This window comes from Panthera pardus, unplaced genomic scaffold, assembly GCF_024362965.1.
Source record: "Panthera pardus isolate Hobbes unplaced genomic scaffold, ASM2436296v1 HiC_scaffold_19, whole genome shotgun sequence".
NCBI lineage: Eukaryota > Metazoa > Chordata > Mammalia > Carnivora > Felidae > Panthera > Panthera pardus.
The window spans coordinates 24,122,642-24,147,893 of NW_026526754.1; the positions used below are offsets into that span (position 1 = coordinate 24,122,642).

At 55.0% G+C, this 25,252-nt stretch overlaps 1 protein-coding gene and 1 non-coding gene across 10 annotated transcripts in view; both read left to right on the top strand.

Annotated features, from left to right (window-relative positions):
- Positions 1-25,252, top strand: part of JPH3 (junctophilin 3) — a 161,610-nt gene that overhangs the window by 56,006 nt on the left and 80,352 nt on the right. The window lies entirely within an intron of this gene.
- TRNAW-CCA (transfer RNA tryptophan (anticodon CCA)) lies at positions 8,472-8,556 on the top strand. The gene has a single exon. It is a non-coding gene; the product is annotated as a tRNA-Trp (tRNA).

The window sequence follows — 25,252 nt, forward strand, 5'->3', positions numbered from 1 at the left end:
CGGGTAGGTGGCTGTGTGGGCGTCCGTGGCTGCTGCGGTGTGCGCCCACGGACTTGGTGGCTCCGAACCACACAGCTCGTTCTCCGGCAGGCTGGAAGTCGGAAGTCAGGGGTGGCCTCGCTGGTCCAAGTGCCTGCAGGACTGGCTTCTCCTGGCGGCTCCAGGGGGACTGTTTCCTTGTATCTTCCAGCTGCCGAGGTGTCCGCACTGCTTGCCTCGTCGCCCCGGACCACATGGCCTCTGCTCTCCCTGCGTCCCCACCATGCTGCCGTCTGCCTCTCCTGCAGTCAGACCCCCTTTGGCCTCCCTTTTATAAGGCTCACCTCCCACATCCGGATCCTCAGTCCCTTGGGCACACGTCCTTTGCCCTGCGAGGTCACATAGCCACAGTGCAGGGATTGGGACATAGGCGTGGTGCCAGGCTATTATCCAGCCGACCACAGTGACATAATGAACCCCAGGAGGAAATGCGGCTCTCTACTGTTCCTTTCCACTGACAGAGACTGCAGGTGGCCAGAGAAGGATCTGGAAACACAAGAGTCATGGCCGGTTCTTCCTGTTGTGCAGGGTGAGCCCCAGAGCAGGCGCCCCTCTCTCAGGGCACCAGTGAGCCAGAAGTGACCCCAAGGTGAGGCCCCAGGGAGGCTGGGGATCCCAACGGCAGGAGCCCTTGCTCGCACCCAGTTTATAACCACCCCCTTCCTCGACCTCACTTGTCCCCGATGGGCCTCCTGGGCTGCCGGAGCCTTCGTCCCAGTCCCAGGGCTGGCTGCGGGCGAGTTCCTGACACTGAAAGGCATCTGCAAAATGGGTGCAGCTGTGCACTTCTTGGCAGGCGGGAGGGCGTGGGACACAAAGTCAGAGAGAGCCGGGCGTCCTCTGGAAGGACCCCACAGCCTCCGTGACCCCTGTTAGCCTCCCCTCCTTCACAAAGGCACCTTTCCTGGCAAGGGACAATAACGTGCTTCTTGCTCTCAGCCTGGACTTGCTCAGGGGACTTCACAGCCAAGGCCACCAAAGGAAAACCCCCTGCTGGTTCTCCTCGGACTCGAGTCCTCACGGCGGGCCACGGGGGGCAGCTCGTCCCTCTGGGAGAGGCCTTGGCACAGAAGCTGTCCAGTGACAGAGACAGACCCACTGGGGACACAGAGCCCCCGGGGTGGTGGCTGTGGCTTGCAGGCATCTGAACACTGTCCACGCTGCAGCCAGTGCGGCTGTGTCTCTCTGGGGCCGCGTCCCCAGCCGGGAAGGGATCTTTTCTTACCCGGCGGACGCGCTGCCTTGTGGGTGGGGCAGGCCCGCTCAGCTCCGGGGGCGGGATTACTGGCGACCAGAAGGACCGCGGTTCAGAGGAGGATGGGTGAAGTGGGGTCAGAGGATGGCACGGGAAGTTGGGTGCAGATCATTTCTTGGGGCGAGACCCACAGTGGGGACCGGGAGGGTCCCACTGGGCCCGGGACGCAAACTCAGGCCCCCTTGAGGCCACATTAATTGCCAAGTTCAAGGTTTCTATGATTTGCACTCTGAAATCTCTGTCTCCAGTATTTCCCTACCGACCCCTGAGCATCCTTGTCGTGGCCTCTAACCTCTGACCTCTTCGGCTTCCCATCAGTACTGGTAACAACCACCACACTGAGTGGTTGAGGGACTGCCTCGTCCCACGGCCATCTGCTGCCTCGTGCCGGAAGCAGGCCTTGGTGTGGCCCTGCCCCCCCTCCCCAGCCTGTGGCCTGCACCCCGGTTCCCGTCTGCCTCCTCTCCCGGGAAGAAGCCAGGTCCACCTGATTATCTACGGCTCTCGGGGGCACAGATGGCCCGGGAGATCCCAGTTTGGGTGACCACTGTGGTCTCTACCCACTCAGGCTTGGACGCTGGTGCCATCACGGGGGAGAGGCACTGAGTGGGCCATTTGGCTGACCTGCCCTAGCTAGCGCCCCTAAGGCCTGGTAGATTGCCCGATGCAGTGGGTGCTGCTTCCCCTGGGGGCCGAGTCGGAAGTCTCTGGAAGGAGCTGTTTGTCACAATGATCAGCCCACCTGCACTTGGGGGGCTATAGTTAAAGTCACCTCGTCCCTGCCAGTGTGGACAGCACATCGAGTGGAGAGATGTCCTCAGAAAGAAGAGCTGCTCACACAGAGAAGGACCAGCAGCCCTCCTTTCTTCCGTCCGCTTCCTCCTACCTGCTCTCAACTCAATTCCCTGCTGCCCCCAGCGGGCCTGACTTATTAATTACCTCTGCCTCCCTCCCGAGCCGCCGCCTCCAGTGCTCGGAAGCACTCCGCTACCTGCCATCATCCCCTGCTTTAATGCCAGTGGGCCCCGGGTATTCACACGTCAGCCACTGGGCTGTGCCCCCTGACCCCTGGTCAGGTTGGCACGCTGCAACTCTCCCCAGAGGCAGGGACGGTTCACCAACCAGGCTTGGAGGACTTAGTAACGGGCCCAGGCGCATGCCACTGTTTAAGCTCCGAGGCAGGATTCAAACCACAGCAGGGTCTAATGCTCACGCCCGTGGCTGTGGGGTCTTTTTTTCACTGATGGTTGGAGCAGCTGATGGAGGTGGACACTTCTGTTTCTCTAAGTTTACAGTTGTTGTTTTTTTTTAAACAGTGTATTTATTTTTGAGAGACAGAGCATGAGCAGGAGGAGGGCAGAGAGAGAGGGAGACCCAGAATCCGAAGCAGGCTCCGGGCTCCAAGCTGTCAGCACAGAGCCCGACGCGGGGGCTCGGACCCACGCACTGTGAGATCGTGACCTGAGCCGAGGTCGGAGACTTGACCGACTGAGCCACCCGGGTGCCCCTGTTTCTCTAAGTTTAGATGAGCTATATCGGGGTTGGCAAACTACGGCCCAGAGGTCAAATCGCGCTACTGCCAGGTTTGTGAATAAAGTTTTATTGGAACACAGCCACGCCTGTTCATTTACTTCCCGCTGCTTTGGTTCTGCGACCCTGGAGCCCAGCAGGTGCAGCAGAGACCGTGTGTCTGCAAAACTGAAAATATTTACTGCCTGGCCCTTCGTAGGAAAAGTTGGCTAAGCCCCGAGCTGCACATTTTGCAGGACAAAGAAAGAGGGAAAGGAGCTTTTCCCTCCTGAACCTGAGTTACTTAGTGGCTTCTTCTTGAACTGGCTCAGAGAAGGATTCCCTCTTTTTCTGGAAGGCAGACGGTATTTGATTGTCCCAAGCGTGGTGGGCACATGAGTGGCCACTGTGCACTTCACTCCACTTTTTATATGAAAATTTCCGAACTAAAAAAATAAATAATAATACATGTAAAACATATCAGGCTAAAAATAGTCACCTAACAATTATGTCATTGTAGGTCAGTCTTTCAATTATTTTACTTTGAACCAGCCAGCTCATTTGGAAAACGCACCTTCTTCTGAAACGACCTCCAATGAGGCTAGACACGGGCCCTCATGGGGGTAACAGGAGGGAAGCGATGAAAAAGGACACGAGCAATTGACAGGGATTTAGCAAATCTTCCTGTAGGGAGGACCTCCCAAGGGTAGGTGTCACAGTGAATAAGCCTTCCAGAGATCTTTCAAAAGGAATATGTAAGCGCTTAGGTTGTGAAGACCGAGCAGCGAAACCCACAAGTCAACTTGGGAGAGCCCCGCCCCGATACACTGTCGGGGGAGACGTGTGTCCTGGCAAAGCGATTATCAACAGCATCTGGGATGGATCCCAACCTCACACCTCGAGGTGAGAACGAGACAGCATCTTGGGAAACCGAGGATGACGGCTCAGGAAGCGGCTCTTGACGAAGACGCCGATGTCGACCACACGTGCAATGAATCTGAATAAAACTGACTCACAAACTGTGAGTGGACCAAGCGTTACCTCTAAGTTAACGTGTTGAGTCAAGGACCGCATGGAGCCCTTGAGACGTTCACGGGGTTCGTCCTTTTCTCAGATTAGTCGTAGTCGGGTGTTTGGTGGGTGGCCTTCAGAGGCCCAGGGCCCTTCATGCAGTGGGCCCACTGTCCCCTGGGGTGTCCAGACAGCAGATGGTCTACAGGCTAGGGAAAGCTGGACGTGGGAGGTTTCTGAGGCCAGGCCTGGAGCCACGCACGACCTGACTGCCCGATTTCCACCGGGCAAACTGTTGAGTGCCCGTGCTACCTGCCAGGGAGGCTGGGAAATGGGGTCAGCCTGTGTCCCCAGGAGTAAGAGGGAACCGTGCCCTGGACAATTCGCCAGCCTCCAACACGTGTTCTATGCGATCTCACTAAGGATTCTAAAACCGCCTTCCTGAGGGGCGCCTGCGTGGCTCGGTCGGTCGAGCATCCGACTTCGGCTCAGGTCATGATCTCTTGGTTGGTGAATCTCAGCCCCGCGTCAGGCTCTGAGCTGTCAGCTTGGAACCCGGAGCCTGATTCGGATCCTCTGTTCCCCCTTCTCTCAAATAGAAACATTAAAAAATGTTTTAAAATAAAAAAATAAAAATGCACTTCTAATTTAATTAAAATTTTATAAGCATTCCTGTCACTACTTCATGGACATCCAAAACATTTGTATATTCATGTTGGCCCAAAACCATTTTGGAGGGTCCCATACTAGGCATTTCCCCGGATTTGAGGCTCCCTTATATCCAGGCACAGGTGTGATTTCTTGATTGGGAAAGAGGTCTGCCCTAGGTGAGGTGGAAAGGGCAAGCCGACGAACGAGAGGTTCCTGTGGCTGCCCGCTGGCGCTTGCCCTCCCTCGACGTCCCAGGGGACCCGCTCAGGGGGCTCGTGGTGGGACTGCACCCGTGCGCACTCGCGGTCTGACCAGCGAAGACATGGGAGGCAGGCAGATGGCATGTTTCCACGAGACAAACACACGCCGATGTGCACGCGAGAAGGTCTGTAAGGAGACACCGCAGAGGGGAATAGTGGCGATCCCTGGGAACAGAAACGGTAAGTCTCTATTTGGTCAAGGTGTGATTGAGCGCACGCACGTGGAAAAGCACGCAAGTTGTAAGTCAGACAAGCACAGACGCGCAGCCTCCCTGCTGGGCCACCACCCAGCTTCTGGCGCCGCGGGGTAGTTTCACCTGTTTGAACTTGGGTGCGGATCATGGAGCCTTAGTGCGTCTGGCTTCCTGCTCGGGTCGGCCGCCGCTGTGTGCATGATCAGGGCGGCTCATCTCCTCCCTGGGCAGTGCAGTCGGGAGGTTTTACGTTCTTCATCATGCTTGTCTATATTTTCCCATTTTTCTACAATGCATATACATTACATAATGAAACACATTTTTAAAAATCAAAGCAGGGGGGAAAGGCAAATTGGTTTCAAGGAGAATTCAAACGACAACAAAAACGGCACTGTCCTGGGGCTTCTGGTTCGGGAACAGCTTCAAAACATATAATTTCTGGCCAAGGCCAGCCTGTCTGGCGGCCAAATGGGGGGAGCGCGGGCAGCTGTCACCACAGGCGACGTCCTCCTCCGGTCCCATGACCCGACCCTGGCAGGCAGAGGAGGCCTGAAGCCAGGAAGGAGGCTGCCTCGCTCCTCTGCCCGGCTAAATATACGCGCCAGAGGCCCCGCTCCCAGCCTTCAGGTCTCTCCTGGCCTTTTTCTTTCCCACCCAAGCATGCGGCGAGGAGAGAAGGGGACCCACCCTCCAGAAGAATGAGTGGCCAGGCGGGAGCCGCCACGGGGAGTGGGTACGGCTCCGTGTGCCGTGGGCAGAGGCTCACCTGAGAGTGACAGAGCTCATCCTGACGGCCGTCGTCAGAGAAAGGACGAAGCTCGTGCGGGCCAGAGGTGGTCCTGCAGTCTGGCGGACACGTGGGGTCCGCCTCTCCTCTGGGACCGCCGGGCTCCGGGAGGGTCTGGACCCATACCTGTCTCTTAGGGCTGTGTCAACTGTCTCCCTGGAGTCCTTCCTCTCGGTTGTCGAGTGAGCATACGCACCGGATACACCCCGGGATTTCTTACTCGTCTGGGCTGCAAAGGAGCCAGAAAAAAGGAAAGATCATCACTGACGTATAGCTCAGAAGGGAAAAATAGATTTATGTCTTCAAATACGTGCCCCAGGGGTTCAGAATGTGGGTTCCAGAGTCAGGCTGTCTGCTCTTGTGTCCTGGTCCCACATCTACCAGCTGTGTGGCTTGAGGAAAACCACTTTGCCTCTCCGAGCCTCAGTTTCCCCATCTGCAAAATGGGGAATAATGGTAAGACTTACCTTAAAGAGTTGTGCAGATTAAATGCGCTAATAAATGTAAGGCCCTGAGGATGATGTTGGGCCTGGGATAGATGCTCAATAGTATTGTGAGGTGTGCAAGCACATACACACATGCACAGTTCACTTATGCACACACATACACATACACACACAGTTCACTCATGCACATGCACACACACATGCACACTTCACTCATGCACACACACTTATACACACACTTCACTCATGCACACACACATACACACAGTTCACTCTTTTTGCACACACACATACACACACAGTTCACTCATGCACACACATGCACAGTTCACTCATGCACACACACATACACATACATTCACACTTCACTCATGCACATGCACACACACACACGCACAGTTCATTCATGCACACGCACACACCAACATAATATACTCACCTACACACCCATGTATACGCATGTATACACACATGCACACAACGCACACCAACACATATACTCACATACCCACGTATACACACACGTATGTACAGATGCATGTGCACGCACCCACACATACAAAAACATGCAAACACACAGTCTACAATACACGTACACGTGTCTGCACATACACGTACAAGCACACACATGTACATCCTGACACATGCGTGTGCACATGTGTACACAGGAGCGTTCTCTACAATCAGGACCAGGGCCACCAGGACGCGGGGTGATCCCCTCTAGGTGTAAGCTTGCACTGTGGGACCCTGAGTGCGGGCGCCTCTTGACCTGTGCCCCCTTGGTGCCTTGCTCGCCTCCCCTGGCCCCAGCCCGACCTGCGTCTTCCAGAGGTGATGCAGCAGCTTGCAGCCCCACAGAACCAGAACGTGGCTGTGCCTGGAGCAGCAGCCTTGGGAAGGCCTCTTGGTTCCGGTTAGTTAATCCTGGGTGAGTCCAGGTGATTAGCCATTCCTCATAATGGCGAGGCTAGTCCTCAGCTGGACCAGAGGGCACAGCTTCCCGTCTTAGACTGGGTTCCGGAAGCAGACCCCGAGTTCGTTCTAGCCACAGTGGTGGGAGGACGTGGTGGAGGCCCTCCACCCTGTCGCCCGCTCTCTGAGGGCCGCCCCTGTGCGGACACCCCAGCGTTTCAGCCTCCCCGGTGCCGCACCAAGCGTGCACCACACCTGCCGGGTGGCCCTGCTTCCTGATTCTCGGGCTTCCCGGCAGCAGCTTTGGTGGCCCGGCGGCTCACGCCCGCGCTCCATTCTCACATTTGCAGCTGCTCGCTGGGTGTCTTCGTGCACCAGGCCTGGGCGCGGGGTGAGCAAGCCCCTCCCTGCTCACCTGGGGCTCACAGACCCCTGTCCGGACCTTGCCCCAAAGTCACGTGGAAAGTGACCCCTGGACAACGTGCAGTCATGAAAGCACTGCGCTCTGAGGGCACAAGGGGGGCCGGTGGGCGGGGGCGGGTGTCCTCGAAAGCAAACAGACCCAGTGAGTCCACACCCAGGCGTCTCCCCGGGAGAACCGAAGCCACCGGTCCACACGGAAATCTGTGCGTCGTGGTCACAGCGGCGTTATTCCTAATAGTCGCAACGTGCAAACAACCAGATGTCCGTCCGCCGAGGAACGGGTAAACAAAGGTGGCCTACCCGAACAGCGCCATGTCCCTCTGACACAGGCCGCAACGCGGACGCACTGGGAAACGTCTTCCGGAGGGAAGAAGCCAGCCATAGAAGGTCACACAGAGCAGGATTCCTCTTAAACGAAACGTCCAAAGATGCAAATGTGTAGACAGAAAGTAGAGTCATGGTTGCCAGGGGCTAGAGACGGGGCGGGTTTCCTTTGGGTGATGGAATGTTCTGGAACTGCATTGTGGTGACAGTTACAATGGCTCTGTGCATGTGCTAAATGCCACTGGATTGTTCACTTTAAACAGTTAATTTGATGTTATGTGAATTTTATCTCGATAAAAAAGGAAAGAAAAAACAGCATTAGCAGCGGGTAGGAGGGAGCACGGTTCCATATGGAGCCCAGAGAAGGCCCAGGTGGGACATAGCAGGGACCGTCCCTGCTCCGGAGCACCCCCCTGCCCCACCCTACCACCTTCCACCCACGGCAGCCACAGGCCAGCCCTCCTCAGGGGCTGGCCCCAAGCGCCTCCTGTCATCTTATTAATACAGTGACGCTCTCTGCTAAGCGCTGGCCCTGCTCTTGGACCTCAATCCTCTCACCGTCCTGGAGACAGGATTGATTATTGAGCCCACTCTCCAGATGAGGGGAGTGAGCCCGGAGGCAGCGTGGGGGGAGGAGGTTGGAAACCCAGGTCTGGGGGCGCCTGGGTGGCTCAGTCGGTTGAGCATCTGACTCCAGCTCAGGTCAGGATCTCACGGTCCGTGGGTTCGAGCCCCGCGTCGGGCTCTGTGCTGACAGCTCAGGGCCTGAAGCCTGCTTTGGATTCTGTGTCTCCCTCTCTCTCTGCCCCTCCCCGACTTGCGCTCTGTCTCTCTCAGCCTCTCAAAAATAAAGAAAACTAATTAAAAAAAATTAAAACAAACAAAAAAGAAACCCAGGTCTGTCCGATTCCAAAATCTCTTGCCATGGGGAAAAATTCTAAAACGCTTTTTGTGGCAAGGATTGCTGGATTCTGTGATACTGGGAAGGAAGCTCAGCCAGGTGACTGAGCTGCAGGTCTGAGTTTATTCCGTGGCGATATAGTCCCTGGAGGGCAGACGGTGGGCTGGAGGGCAGTGGCTGAACAAACAGGACCGGGAGGGGGCGTTTGCCGTGGGTGCTCACACAGACGTGCTCCTGGGGTCGGTTGTCCCGGGTACGGCTCAGCATGCTGGGTCAGGGGGCCGCACTGGTGACTCCTGGGTCATCACACTCTGACACCAGGACAGTATGAGGAAGACATACCTGGAGACTGCTGGTGGTGGAGCCAGGTGGATGCCAGAATCGCCCGTGTCCTACACCCCGCCCCCGAGTGTGTGAGTCAGCCGTTGCCTCGTAACAAACACTCCCAAACTCAGGGACTTAAAACAACACACATGCATTAGCTCATGGTTTTGGTGGGTCAGGAATCCGGGAGCTGCCTGGTGTTTCTGGCTCCCGGCGTCTCCCTTGGCGGTGGTCAGGAGGTCACGTGGGGCTCTAACTCGGGCACAAGGGTCCACTTCCCAGCTAACCGTGGTTGTTGGCAGGCCTCAGGTCCTCGCTGGCTCTTCACTGAGGGCTTTACTCCTTGCTATGTGTCTCCACAGGGCAGTTCCCACCATGACAGCTGGCTTCCCAGAGTGAGTGATGGTGGGGGGGGGGGGAGAGGGAGGGAGAGGGAGGGAGAGGTAGGGAGGGAGCAAGAGAGGGAGGGAGAGAGAGGGAGAGAGGGAGCGGGGGAGATAGAGGAGGAGAGAGAGTGCTTCGACTCTAACTTCGAGCCCCTCAAAAAACACTCAAAGCACGTAAGAACAAAATTAGCATTTGTTCGATCTGGGTACACAGGCGTCCGGTACGTGCTGAGCTCTTCGTAATTTGGATCTGGGGTGCGTGTTGACAATGGAGCCGCTCTGGGGGTGCTCTGGAGAGGTGGGTTGAATTCACCCCCACAGTTGCTGATGCGCCGAGACTCCCAGGGGTCATCACGCTCCCCGTGCGTCATATGTGCACGTGGGTGTGCGTGTGACCGAGTGTCTCGCAACCGGAGGCAGGCGTGCCCACGTGCGCTGGCATCTGATTCCATCTTAGACTCTGCGCTGCTGGTGGCCGTCGAGTCCTATCCCCTCTCCCTGTGCCCCACGTCCCGCCCCGGCTGCTCCTCTCCTGGGGGAAGAGCCCCCACCCTCCAGCCGCAGTAAGGCCCCAGGCCCGTCTCCTTCCCTTGCTCTTTCCAGCCCTTTTGCAGCAATTAGGGGGCTGCCTGGCTCTCCCCAGAAAGCGCCATCACAGGAGTGACAACCTGTTCCCGCCCTCTGAGCATGTGTGTGCCTCATCACTCTTGACGTCCAAACCCAACTTTGGCGGGGGTTCCCCCTGTCCCTCCAGCGTGGCCACAGCACAGCGACCCCTGGGAAGTTCTCACCTCCAGATTCTGGAAGGCTGGGGCCAGGTGAGTCGGGAATCTGGCCACATGTTAGCATATTGGTGCTTTTGTCTCCTGGAGCAGGAGGGCTCCACCCCACCCTGAGTTAGCATTCTCAGGGGGCGAGGAGCCCTCCGTCTGGCCTCCCTCCCCACCCCACCTGCTGGTCTTTCCTGGGGCTGACCCTCAGCATCTCGGTGGGAGAGAAAAGTTGAAGAGGAGGGGCCCCCGCCGACACGGACAGACGCCAGCGCCCCCCACCCCGGGGCCTCTCCCCCATGTTAGCCCCTCACCGGCGTGTGGCTCTGAGAAGCATACCATGAGGCACAGCAGTGCTCTTATGCTGGAAAGAAGAAACAGGAGCCCTGGCTCCCTAAAGTCCCCAGAGCTTCGTCCAGAATTTCTCCGCTGTCAGAGGGACAGAGGGATGCAGAGCACCTGGCACCTGTTGGTAGCAATATGTGCGAAATATGTGATTGCATACAAATATACCAGCTTTGCGTGTTCCGAGGAAGGGGGTGGGGGGGGACTGTAAAAACAACCCTGAATTTGTTCTTGGGATTAACACCGAACTGCGTGAAACGGCCCTTCGGGAGTACAAAAATGGCCCAAATCGGCAATTTCGTGTGGCCAACACTCTTTTTGTGCCCTCCGCCCAACTTGTACCAGGATTCAAGTTATCTGCTTGTTTGTCCGTTTGCCTCTGGCCTCCCCCGGCCCCAGTGCGAGGAACGGGCGCTTGCAGCCTGGTGGGGTAGAAGGGAAACGGCATCTACTCCTGTGTCTCCTCTCGGGTTGGTTCCCCGTTGCCGGGGTTTGCGGCCGAGAGAGCCGGCTTCCGCGCTGCACGGCCGCTCCCGTCCAGACGGGGTCTCCCTCGGCCCGCCATCCTCTCCGGACCTGCTAGCTGCTGCCGGAAGCCTGTAGGCCCCGCCGCGTGCGGGGCTGGACGCCCGCCGCCTGGCCTTGGTGCAGAGAGCTGGTCTCTCCCATCCTCTCGGGGTGGATTAGATTCGCCGAAATTGGCTGCATAAACAGCCCGGCTGGACGGGCGGCTAATGGCAGAGGTTCAGGCTCCTTGAGGCTGGCGGGAGCTTGCCAAGAACCAGCCTTCTCTAGCCCCCCACGGCGACATTAACACCCTGCCTGGGGCTGTGGTCTGTGGGGCCCCAGGGGCACCAGGCTTCCTGCAGGAGGACGGTGGCAGAGAGCCCATGTGCGCCTGGGCGACCCCTACAGCTGAGAGGGTGCCCCTGGACCAGCGCATCAGAAATGCAGAGCGCCAGGCCCCGCCCAGTCCTGCTGAACCAGTGCCGCCGTTTAACAAGAGTAGGTGATTCTGGTGCTGTGGAGGGTTGAGCAGCGCCGTGACAAAGGGGACCGTCCGACGACAGCAGCAGGTTTGCAAAATGCCCTTGACCTGGCCCTTGTACGTTTCCGAATCTGTTCAACAAAAGCAAGCGGAGGGCACACGTGGACACGTTTGATCTGGTGGCACAGCTCTTACTGTGGGTGTCCCATTCACAGCAACCTGGGCAGTGGCTCTCCGGGGCCCACGAATGTTGAGGAGGCCGAAGTCGTCCACCTAGGACAGGGCAGGGTTAGCAATTCGGGTCAGACAGTCGGCAGACCATTCTCCACCCCCAAGCCCCCCAGCAGCCCCGCTGTGTGAGCCGTGTTATCTATGCCCGAGGGCAGGACGGTGCGTCTCCAGTGCTGGGGGCTGGCCGGGGGGATGCACTCTGTCTATAGAACTGGGGGTCCTACTGTCCAGTTTGGGGGACCCGCAAGGACACGCGAACACCCTTCCATACCGGCCTGCAGCCTATGCCTTCTTCCCTTCTTCCCTTACAAAGTCCCAGAACCTCAGGGGCTTATGTGGCTTCCCAGGGGAAGGAGGGCCTGTTCTGCCAGCCGAGGCCCTTGCTGTTGTGGCTGCCCCTGGAGTTGCTGGTTTCCACGACCAGCGAAGCCCCTGTCTGAGGCAACACAGGCCAGCATCACTATCGGCAGCCTAGGGCATTCTGGAACATGATGCTTGAGACCAGAGGGGTCGGGAATCATTACTGCAGCTAATGCTGCTGAAGCTAACAGCAGCTCCGTGGTAAAGGGGTTTCCAGCACTTCTCACAGGTGCCAGAGGGCGCATGTGGCCACACAGACAGGTGCAACCACCTTCCCCACCGTAGGCTCCCGGGAACCGTGGGCACAGACAGCCTAGCATCGGTGATACGCTGGGCGCGCAGTCAGCCGGCCCTCCTGCCCCCTGTCAGGATGCCTTCCAGAGCTCCAAAGAGGAGACAGCCCGCCCTGACTCCCCGGGACCATCCCTGCCCCGTTCGTGCCCATGATGAGGGAGCTTTAGAGGCAGTGTAGACTCTGGGACCAGACACCTGGGCTCAGATCCTGGCCCCCGCCGCTTAGTGCCTGTGTGATCCTGGGCAAATGGCTTTACCTCTCTGCGCCTCAACCTCCTCCTCTGTAAAATGGGTCCTAATAGGATCCTTAGCTCACGCAGGTGCCGTGTGGATTAAATGAGCTGGTATATGAAAAGCACTGAGAACATATGAGCACGAGGTAAGCCAAGGCCTCAAAAGCACAATATAAACAACACACACGTGTAAACGTTTGCTATTATTAACGGCCACAGATGGACACCAGCAGCTATTAAGCTGGGCTGTAGAAGACAATTTAATGAAACAGGGAAATGTCCGGGACTTACTGCTACCTGAAGAAAAAGCGAAGGTCAAAACAGCCTTTTCCACGTGACGCTGAGTTTGTAAAGTAGATGCGTGTTCACTGCGCACCGAAGGAAACGACTTGAAGGAAATAAATCGTTACCTGTGTGACTGCTGGGCCCTGGGGGAGTGGTTCTCGTTTCTTGGGTGTGGTTTTCCACACTCCCTAGAACGTGGGTAGTGAGTGTGACGGCTAACACAGGGACCAAGCACCTTGTTAACATCTGTTCTGCAGAAAAGATGCTATAGTTCAAGGGTCCCAGCCCTTTCCACAAGGGAGCCTTGTCTCGTGCCCCCAAAGCCGAGGCCCCGCTGCAGGGCGAAGTGAGGTTGGGACAGCCAGCTCAGCGAGCACGGAGGCTCTGCGCCTCCCACGCTGGGGTGTCTGCTTCCTTTTCTGGGGGCCCTCCCACGTGGGGTTGTGCACAGTTCCGGAGTAATGCCTCTCCATAGACGGAGGGATTGTCGCCACCTGCCGCCAGGTCAACGCCAAGGCTCCCTTACAGTTGTGTGCCCTTGACTCCTTGCTACCCAAGTCGGGGGCTCCTCGACGGACACGACTCCTTACTACCCCAGTCGGGGGGCTTCTTGATGGACACGACTCCTTACTACCCAGACCTAACTGCCATTTGTCGTCAGGGCGTGTGGAGCCTCGAGTGTGATCGCTTTCTGGCCACGTGGCCCCAGACCACGCCTGCTCTGCTCTCTGTATCCCTGACCCTAGCCTTCGGCTTCTCGAATGCATGTTGAGTGGTCGGGGTGACGGGTCTGTGTTCTGGAGGCAGGAAGGTGGGTGGGGAGGGAGCGGGGCACAGGAAGTATCCGATCTGCTCCACTCTTCAGGTGGCAGAGGGCAGACACTGGCTCCCGCTAGCGCTAGCTTGAGGCCGCGTGTTCTCTGGGGTGGATGGAGCTCACAGGAGCGGTAACGGGCCGGGAGAGCCCGTGAGTCAGCAAGCTCCAGGCCCGTCAGCCCCCAGAGGGGTAGAGTGTGACCGGCGCCCATGCTCTGTGGTTGTCCGGCTTCCTGCCGCTGCTCCCTTCCTGCCCTTCCTTCGGGAAGCCCTGGAATGTCCGTCAGCTGCAGCCACCGTGGGGGGTGTGGCTCAGAATCTGGTCATTCCGGGTGCCTGAGATGCTTCCTCTGAGAACACGCTGTTTGCGGGAGCAGGTGACCCCGATGTGGTGGGCTCAGAACCACCCCCTCCTCAGGTTGTCGCTGGGAGGCCAGGCTGCCTCGCTGAGAGGACAGAGGGCAGGGGTGAGCAGTCCTCTCACAGAAGGTGGGTGTGTTCAGACTCTTTAGCAACGACCGCAGCAGCACAAGTGACACCGGGCGTGACCAAAATCAAAGTCCCGGAAAGGAAGACATTTTTTGCAAATCATCCATCTGAGAAGGGGTTTGTATCCAGAATATACAAAGAGCTCCTACAACTCATAATAAAAGCACGAGCTGCAAAAAGGAAAGGGGTTTGAATGAATATCTCTTCGGGAGGCATGCAGATGTCCAACAAACACCTGCAAAGAGGCTCTGTGTCACTAAGCCTGGGTGGTGGGGCAGCTGGTCCGGAATGTGGTCTGGGGGCCCCTCAGAAGGTGATGCAGTCACCACATGACCCGGCAATTTCATTCCGAGGTTTGCACCCACGAGAAATGAGAACGCACATGAAGACTTGAACACACGCGTTCAAGGCAGCATTATCCACCGGAACCCAAGGTGGAAGCAACCCAAATGCCCAGCAGCTGAGGAACAGACGGACAAAATGTGCCCCATCTGCACAGTGGGGCATTACTCAGACGTGAAAAGACGGGGAGTTCTGACACCTGCCACAACATGGATGAACCTTGAGGACATTGTGCCGGGTGAGAGATGTCCGACATCCTCTCGGATGATTCTGTTTTGATGAAATGTCCAGAGCCAGCACATCCCTAGAGACTGAAAGCCAATCCGTGCTTTCCCAGGGCTGGGGGGTGGGCGCCGGGGAGTGACCGCCAGGAACTTGAGGTTTCTCTTTGGGGTGATGAGACGGTAACATCACCTTGTGGCGGTATTTCCCAACTTTATGATTATACTAAAAACACTGATTTGTACACTTTAAACGTGTGTATTACATGGCATGTGAATCACATCTCAATAAAACTATTTAAAAAAAAACACGCACCCCCTTTGCAAGGAAAGGAAACCCGGCTCCAAGTGATGTAACCAGAAAGGGGATTGTTAGCTTCTGTGCATCAGTAAGTGGCCAGGTTCAAACACAGGCTGGCTTCCGGTTCTGCGTGGTTCAGGGGGTAAAAGAGGTCATCAGCACCTGGGTGGAGACCTACTAAGAGTGGGGATGAGAACTGGGGGGAGGCGTGAACGCTTTCGCCGGAGTGGGGGTAACGGATACCGAGCAACCTTCTATCCGTTGAGGCTTTCTGTTCAGAAAGTAGCCACTCAAAGGGCGGAGAGGGAGGCCCTCCTGGCTCGCCTCTCAGGAAGGCAAAGTTGGGGGACAAGGCTGAAAGAGGGCAGAATCTGTCCTGGTTACCTCTGAGTCACTCTCTGATGCTCTGCAAATACTCGATCACCATATTCATTCAGTCACCCAGAACGTATTTACTGAGCACCTGTTATATACAGACAGAGCTGGGATAGGGTGTGAATGCCATGGCCACGGTGCCTCTTGTAAGTCATTCACAGAGAATGGTGCTAGGGAAACAAGCCTGGGCCGTACACTGTGCCCGGTGCTATGACTCAGAAGGTCTGGGAGCACCTGTCCTGGGCTTGGACAGGGCGGGAGTCAGGCAGGCTTCCTGGAAGAAGCAGTTACTAAGCTGTGGCACGCAGGGGAGCAGAAACAGAGGGCGGAGCCAGCCTAGGCAGGGTGAAGTAGAGGAGGGAGAGCGGGGAGGCAGAGGGGTTGGCAGGCGCCGGTCAGGGAGGCCTTGTAAACCGTGTGAAGGAGGCTGGACGTCATCTGCAGGCCAGCAGTCTGTCATTAACAGGACAGTCGTGAACGCCCCTGGCCAGGCCTGTGTGTGGAACGAAGCTGGTCTACACTGGCCGGGGCTCCAATCCACTACTGTGACTTCTGGGTGCATATCCCCAGCCTCTGAGCCTCTCCACGCTGCCTTGGACCCTCAGAGACACCCCTAACCCATGGGAGCTCAGCCCCCTGCCCACAGCCCTCGCTCAGACTCTACAACTTTCGTCTTCCTTTTCGGTGAAGACGCCTGCCACCACCCAGCTCACTCATTTTCTGGGGATGGGCGGGTCGGATACGCGGTGGGTAAGGAAGGGGCATGGGGAACCACTAGCCGCCTCATTCCGAGGAGGTCTAATCCCACTTATTAGCCCTGGGAAGCAGAGGAGGAGCAGAGGCGAGCACTCCCTCCGGGAAGCGCTTTTCTGGATGTCTTTATGTCCGACACATCATCTGCTGAGCGGGGAGAGAGTGAGGCTCTCTCCCCGCTCCTCCACTGTGGACTACGTCCCCAAGTGCCATGTTGGTGATATCAGCGGGTGTCCAACAAGGTCAAGATGCAGATCGGAAACAGCCACGGCCTTGCGTCTTAACAGCGCCTCCGGGCTCTACCATTCACTTCCGTGACCTGCTCCGATTCAACAAATGTTAGGGGAACGCTGACTGTTCATTCATTTATTGGTTTTTTCATTCACCATTTACTCGAAATTCTATGATCACATTCCTAGTGCCGGACGTTGTGCTGGGCGCTGGGTGGGGAGGAGAGGAGCCCAACAGGGTCCCACTGGGCCGCACGCCTCCCTGTCCCACGTGACTGGATGAGGCCTTGAATCAAGAGATAGCTACCTGGCAGAGTGACATATGCTGTAATGGGGGGAGCACAGGTCCTACTGCAGCTCAGAGAGGAGGCACCTGCTGGGCGGGGATCCCTGGAGAGGGGGGTCTATGGTGAGTCCCGAGAGCAGTGAGTGTTCCTGCGCACACATTTCAGAACACACGGACTATGGCCCCGAACTGGAAACAACCCAAGTGTCCAATAACAGTGGAATGGACATCCAGACCATGGAATATTGTACAGCCAAGGGGACAAAGGACCCCAGAGACACACAACCACGAGGATGAGCCTCGAGCATAATTTCGGGCAAAAAAGTATGAGTCGAGTCCAATTCCAGTCGCATAAAATTCAACAAGAGGCAAAATGAAACTACAGTGTTTCAGGATACAGAGTCACAGGTGGTAACAATAGAAGGGAAAAAAGGATGATCGTGTAAGTTCGGATGGATGGTTCCGTCCCACAGGAGAGGGTTATGACTGGGGAGGGGCACAAAATGGGTTTTGGGGTGGGAATAATGTTCAGTTCGTGGGCCTGGGTGGTTGATTGCTCATGGACATTTGCTGTCTAACCATTTATTAAATTATACAAATATGTGGCTCAACCACAGACAACAGGTCATCTTCCCCAGTGAGGGGACGTTGATGCACTTGAGACAGAGGAACATGGTTGTCACATGCCATACTCTGCTGGCAGCTGCTTGGGTTAGTTTCTACTTGGGCAAGTGACTTGACCTGTCTCAGCCTCAGGTTTCCCCATCTGTAAAATGGGGATAATAACAGTAGCAGCCTCATAAAGTTGTTTTAGGATGAAATGTGATAGTGAACGTAAAGTGCTCAATACAGAGCCAGGCACAAAAATGTGAAAATTAGTCATCATCGTCACCATCATCACTATCATCCTCCTCCTCATCACCGCTATTATGACCATCATCATCACCATCACCATCGTCATCATCACCATCACCATCATCACCATCATCACCACCATCATCACCATCACCACCATCATCACCATCACCACACCATCAACATCACCACCATCACCACCATCACCACCATCACCACCATCATCACCATCACCACCACCATCATCAACATCATCACCACCATCATCATCATCACCACCACCACCATCACCACCATCACCACCATCATCACCATCACCACCACCATCATCAACATCACCACCATCATCATCATCATTACTGTCAGCATCCTCCTCCTCATCACCACCTTCCTCATCACAGCCTCCCTTTTCTTCTTGCTAATCCATCCATATCACTTCTGTATTATCCTCATTTTCCTCTTCCTTCTTCCTCCTCCACCTCTCTCTTTTTCATTAGAAATTGAATGGCCAGGACAGTGCTCCCTGGCATCATAGACAGTTGTAGATCTTGGTAAATAAAGAAGTATAATTACGCCTACCATTTTTCAAAGCTCTTCCATTCTTAATTTCAAATCATCTGTCCCATCAATGGAACATCCCAATTTTTGCCTCAGAATGTGCTTCCTCCACTTGTGCTAGAAAGGCCAACCATGTCCTTTGCTTGCCATCGCAAGGCAAGCCCCCAGTCCCTGACCACGGCTTATGGTCAGAAACGGTGCCTGACTCAAGCTGACCCTAGCTGAGTCTCACCCAGGAATCTGGATCTATAGAGTCCAGTTTATTGACTGTCAGGGACTGAGAGCAAAGGAAAGAGCAGAGTGTGCAGACTGTGGAGAGCAGACACAGAGAGTAGTCAGGCGAGAGCAGAGACGGGGGCCCAGGATGAGGGAGACACTTGGGTTCTGACTTTTCAGCCCCTGGCTTCTGTCTAGAGCCTGCTTTCACCTCTACCCCCAATGCTGGAGAGGTCTCTACTCTACCCTCAAGTTGGAGAGGTCTCTCCTCTGCCCCCAAGGTTGGAGAGGTCTCTCCTCTGCCCCCAAGGCTGGAGAGGTCTCTACTCTACCCCCAAGGCTGGAGAGGTCTCTACTCTACCCCCAAGTTTGGAGAGGTCTCTACTCTACCTCCAATGGCAGAGAGGTCTCTACTCTACCCCCAAGGCTGGAGAGGTCTCTACTCTACCCCCAAGGTTGGGGAGGTCTCTACTCTACCCCCAGGGTTGGAGAGGTCTCTATGTCTTCAACAATTGCCATGTTCCCATCCGTGCTGGTCTATTCGTTGCATACTATTTCTCTTTAATTGGATCTCCCCTCACCTCCTTTCTTTTTTTAAAAACTTGGATGGATTTATCTTCAAAGAAAACTTCACATTAGTAATCTAAATAGAAAATCAGTGGCATATGATACTCTCAGAAGGAGACTGTAAAAATAAATAGAGCAAATAAGAAATAAGAAAAGATATGTTTATATCTATTAAGTTGAAATTAAGTAGTGAGCTATACATAAAAAAAACAAGCCTAATTAATTTACAAAGTGTTTCAGAAACTCAAATTAGAATCACAATGATATACCACTAAAGCACACTACATTGGCTAAACTTTTAAAGGCTGATATCACCAAGTGTTGGTGCGGACAGGAAGCAGCTGGAATCCTCACCCTCTGTTGGGGGTGGGGGAGGGGGCTGCAAACTGACCTGACCACTTTGGAGAACACAATTCTCAAAATGAAATATACGCCTAGGCTAGGTCCCGGGAAATTCACTCCTAGGCATATGCCCAGGGGAGATGGGTGTCTGCCAGAAGACACACATACAACAGTGCTCAGACCAGCTCCGCTCAAGACAACCCCCAGGCTGGAAGCTCGGATTCTATCCACAGGAGAAGAGAGAAAGGAATTGTAGTATATTCGTGCAATGGAATCCTATACAGCACTGCCAAGAACAAAGTGCTGTTACCCAGAGCCAATCAGATGAATCCGAGATATAATGTTGAATGAGAGAAGCAAGACACAAATGTATGAGTCCACGGATATGAGGTCCAAGGACAAGAACTAATCTATGGTGATATAAGTCAGCATAGCTGTTCCCTGGCGGGGGGGCGGGGGGCGGATACTGTAGGACGTACCTGAGGGAAACGCTCTGTATCTTGAAGTGGGCGGTGCTATTATCGCCCCTGTGCTTGTCACCTGCATGGGGGGGGGGGCAGGCAGAGAGAGCAGTGGCTGCAGTGACAGAGCACTACAGCTGCTGCTCCTGATGTCATCATTCCAGTGGCTGTGTCGGGGGAGGGGACGTCACAGGTCAGCAGGTGGCCACGTGTCTGCTGGGAACCCAGACGGCTGCTTGCTGCAGGTTCGCTCGTTGGCCCTAACCTCTGGCTCCTCACCTGTAAAGTGGCGCCCACCCTACAGCGGACGTGTCTTGGAGGTCGGGTTTTGGGGACACTGAGCCCAGCTGGGAGAACGGCCAGGGATCCGGGTTCCTGGCACTCCAGCTGGGAGGACCGTTGGTTTGGATGAGTCTGGAAACAGCTGGAATTGGAATGCCTAGCTTGGAGAACCGATTCCTGGAGAATTGACTTGCGGATCTTGGGCAAGGCATTTACCTGCCCTCTGCCTCAGTTTCTTCATCTGAAATGTGGGGGTAACAACATCGTCTTGGAGTTGTCATGAGGAACAGTTAGCCACTGTTACCACTGCATTGCTGGCGACTAAGATGCGGGGGGGGGGGGGGGGCAGCATAAGGAAAAAAAAAAAAAAAGACGCTCCCAGCAGGGGGTCTGAGACTACAATTGCAAAGCTCAGACTAGGTTTCTCAACTTTTCTCCTTAGCAGACTTTCGACTCTGGAGGTGGTCATCAACTAATCAAGAACAAAGGATTCTTCTGTATCATGTCCATGTGGACCCATCTCTGGGGATGGGATGCCTGCCCAGAGGGCCAGGTGCTGGCAGCGGGCAGCACCCCAGGAGGACATTCCCCTCAAAGTTCACCTGGCTCTTCTGGGGTCAAGCCCCGACGCTGGCACTTGCTAGCTATATGTCACCGGGGGCCACTCGCTTTACCTGCCTGACCCTCAGTTTCCCCATCTTTAAGAAGAAAGAGATGGTCAGAGTCTGGATCCCAAAGGACTGGATCCCATGCCAGGACTCAGATGAAATAAGGCTTTCAAGGTCCTCCTCCCACCCAGGGCTGGCATCGTTTTCTGCCTCTGGTCTGGGAGAATCGGGAGCCCCAGCACAATCTCATGGGTGCCTCCAAGTGACCGCCATCTTGTATGGTAGGGCACACTTGGCCATACAAGCATGGGCAGGTGAAGTCCTACAATCAGGTGGTTTGGGAGGAGGACAGGGGGCACAGCACCCTCGGGGTCATCTCCGTTCCTGAGAATGACCACCCCTGAGGGGGCAAGGAATAACAGCTGTGAGTTATCGGGGACCAGTGAGGCAGTAGGGACCCCAAACCACCTTACTCACGTGGGCTGAGCCGTGTCCTCTTTGCCCCAGCCCTCCCTGCACAGTAGGAACAGGCGTTGGTGCCATTTTACAGATGAGGAGGGAGGGGCACAGAGCCATGTGCCAGAAGCACAGAAGCACTGGTCTGGGTGCCACTGCTCCGTAACAAACCACCCCAAAACTTAGTGGCTTAAAACAGGGTGTTACGGACTGAATGCTCGTGCCTTCAATTCACGTATCGAAGCCCTAACCTCTAGCAAGGCTGTCTTTGGGGTACGGAAGTACCAGAGGTTCAATGAGGTCATAAGGGTGGGACCCTGATCCCATTGGATTAGTGTCTTTATAAGAAGAGTCACCAGAGAGTTTTCTCATTCTCTCCCTTCCCACCCCACTGCCATGTGAGGACACAGTGAGCGGGCAGCCAGTCACCTGCAAGCCAGGAGGAGGGCTCCTCCCCGAACCTGAGCTCGGTTTCCAGCCTCCAGAGCTTTGAGAAATACATTCCCGTTACTGAAGCCGCTCAGTCTGTGGCAGTCTGTTACGGCAGCCTGAGCAGACGAGGACACAGGGCTCTGTGCATTTCTCCTCTAAAGGAAAAGGTGGGGAGTATTTTAGGCTTTATGGGCCATGTGGTTTCAGTCGAAACTATTCAACTCTGCCGCTGTAGTGTGAAAGCAGCTGTCGCCGTGTGTTTGCGGATGGTCATGGCTGGGTTCCAATCACACTTGGTCTCTGAAGACCAGCCTTTGGCCCCTGAGCTGTAGTTTGCATGCCCTCTGCCTGGCTTAACATAATAACAATCATTTATTCTGTTCAGAAATTGAAATTATGATGGAGACGAGTGTCCACTGAGGGATGAGTGGCTAAAGAAAATGTGGTTCATGTCTATAATGGAATATTACTAAGCCATAAAGAGGACGTCTTGCCATTTGTGACAACATAGATGGACCTTGAGGGCATCTTGCTCCGTGAGATAAGCCAGACAGAGAAGGACAAGTACCATATGATCTCACCTCTATGTGGAATCCAAAAACAAAACAAAACAAAACAAACTCATCTCATAGATACAGAGAACCGATTGGTGGTTGCCTGAGGTGGGGGTGGGGGGTGGGCTGAATGGGTGAACGGACTCGAGAGGCACAGACTTCCAGCTCCAAAAGAAATAGGTCACAGAGATCTAATGAACAGCATCATGGCCGTAGTTAATAATACTGTCATATTTCAAAGTTGCCAAGAGAATAGATCTGAAAAGCTCTCATCCTAAGAAAGCGAAATTCCATTAACTATGTGTGGCAATGAGCGTTAACCAGACTTCCCGGCCGTCCTATGGGTACATATGTCAAATCGTTACGTCATACACCCGAGACTAGTACCGTGTTGCATGGCATTGTACCTCAAGTTTTAAACACTGCAGTTATGGGGCGCCCAGGTGGCTCCGTCGGTGGAGCATCTGACTCGATTTCAGCTCAGGTCATGATCTCATGGCTCGAGAGTGGGAGCCCTCAGGTTCTGTGCTTGGGATTCTCTCTCTCCCTCTCTCTCTCTCTGCCCCTCCCATGCTTGATCTCTCTCTTTCTCCAAATAAATAATCTTAAACAACAATTTTTAAAAATTGCAATTACAACCAGGCATGACGAGGAAAGCCCCATGGGTGAGGTCCCTGCTCGGCGTGGCCACAGCTGGGGTGACCGGCCTGGAGCTGGCAGATCTGGTATTCTGACACAGCCATCAGCGGGTGCCGGCTGTGGGCTGGGGCCCAGCTGCGGACATGGGCCGGAAGCCCCGTTTCTCTCCCTGGGTGCCCCTCCGTGGGCTGCACGGGCTTCCACGGTTTCAAGCACCAGCCCCTCAAGCACAGGGCAGAGGCCGTGTTGCCATGTACCTGACCTTCCAAGTGACGTTGTGTCACTTGGGCTGAACTCAGCAGCGGGAGGAGAGTCGAGGGCACACAGAACGGGGCATCCCAGGGTCCTGGCGAACATGGACACAGCCAAAAAGACAAACAAAGGTATGTCGCAGCTCAGTTCGTTGAGGGAACGATACAGGCTTCTGTGGACGGAAGGGGGGGGGCCTTTAAGATGGGGAGCCCAGGAGCCTTTCTGGATCTGAAATCGGAAAACTTGTGGCCGCGGGGAGAGGGAGCAGGCAGCGGAAAGTCAGGGCATGTGCCTGAAGGCCAGGAAGCTTCCAGGCTGGAAGACTAGTCAGCTTGGGTAGCAATCCTGCTCGGTTCGCTCTGTTCCCTTCAGCCAGGCAGTTCACAGAGGCAGTCCCCAAGTCGGTCTTTCTGAAAGGTGAGTACAGAAGCCCAGGTCACCTGAGGAGTGCCCGCGAGGTCACTAAGGCAAGGTCCTCATCCCAGAGCCTGGTGCACAGAGCTGTGAAATTCTGCATGGTGCTATGGCTTTTGTTTTTATTTCTGGATTTTGTTTTGAAATTGCTGGGTGGTACTGTGTTTATAGCCTTAGAGAGTTTCCTCCAAAATGAAATCAGTACCACCAGCCGTGCTTTATGGGGGAAGGATTTCCAAATGGCCCAAAAGGAATGCCTCTGTATCTGCATTTCAGAGAATATAAAGTCCGTCTCTGTCTCAAAAATAAATAAACGTTAAAAAAAAAAAAAAAAAAAGTCCGTCACTGCTGGAGCTAAACGTGACCACGCCTGGGAGAGGAGGGAGGGGTGGTTAGGGGAGGTCAGAAACAGGGTCTGTTGGAATTGCTGGGGGGAAGGGTATGCGTGAGCCAGAGGCATAAGATGCCGGCCAGTAATTGCTTGAAACCAGTCACCATTTTCCAGCAAGATCTCAGTTGCAATCCACTGCTTATGTGAGGAAGGGCTGCTGAATCAGCAAAAACCGGTTTGGAAATAAAATGGAAGAAAGCAAGTGCAGAGTGTACAAGGGGACAGCAATTTGATGTCAACGAGGTTTGGAGGGAGCGGGCACAAGGTTGGGCCCCCAGGTGGGAATCCACAACCTTCAAGGAGCGGCTGGACTCCTTAATAGCACCGCCGTTTCCTTCTTCACTGCTTACTACGTGCTGGGGGGTCAGGTCCTTGAATCCTCATGGCAACCGTATGGGAACTAGTATCTGCCCATTTTACAGGTGAGAAAACTGAGCTCAGCAGTATTAAGTGACTGCCCAAACCACACAGCTGGCCAGCCCTGGCGGCAGGATTTGAGCCTGAATCTTTTTTTTTTTTTCCTTAAGTTTATTTATTTATTTATTGAGAGAGAGACACAGAGAGACAGAGAGAGAGAGAGAGCACACGCCTGGGGCTTAATCTCATGAACTGTGAGATCATGACCTGAGCCAAAATCAAGAGTCAGATGCTTAACCAACTGAGCCACCCAGGCATCCTTTGAACCTGAACGTCTGCAGCCTGTTTGTCTACACGTTCACAATATGTAATTTTTCATTTACACCAAACAGCCCCGAGACACTGCCTCTTTCCATTTAGATTAACAAAAGAAAATAAATGGAAACATAGTAGGAAGTCTGGTAATAACCAACGGGTGGCCAGGGCTGGGAGAGCCAGAAGGGGAAGGCACAGCAGGGCGAGAAGGGACCAGCTCCAACCTCTTTAAGCCCAAGATGTGCTCTACCCAACAATTCCACCCCTAGGCATCTAGAGAAACCTTCCAGGTAGCAAGGGAGGCAGACAGCAACCAGAGGCGCATTGAATCATTGTAATTGCAAATCACAAAGCAAAACTGGAAACTCCCTAAATGCCCTTCTGCTTGTGGGGTGGATGAGGAGGTGACTGCTCTGAAGGCCAGGCCCTTAGAGCTTTAGGTGGGGTGTGGGGCTTTGGTGCCCAGGGCAAGACAGAAACTTGAGCTTGAACGCTGGGAGTCTTGGGAGGGGGGGGGGCGGCTAGTTTTCCAGCAGGAGCCTGTTTAGCCAAAGATGGGACCAATGCAGGCACGAGAAGGTGTGAGCTGGGCCCCTGGCTGATTGGAAGGCTTCAAATCACGCCTCTTCCGTGGGCTCCATCTCCGGCTCCACCGCCTGGCTGGCAGTTTCTGTCTCCCTGCCGGCGGAGTCTCGGGCGCACTGCAATTAGCCCAGACCCCGTGCAATCTCCCCCCTCCCCCCGCAGCACTCGGGCAGCGGCGCTGCCGTTTGCCGCACACGTTCCGGGGGAGCTGGGAACCCGGCTCCTGC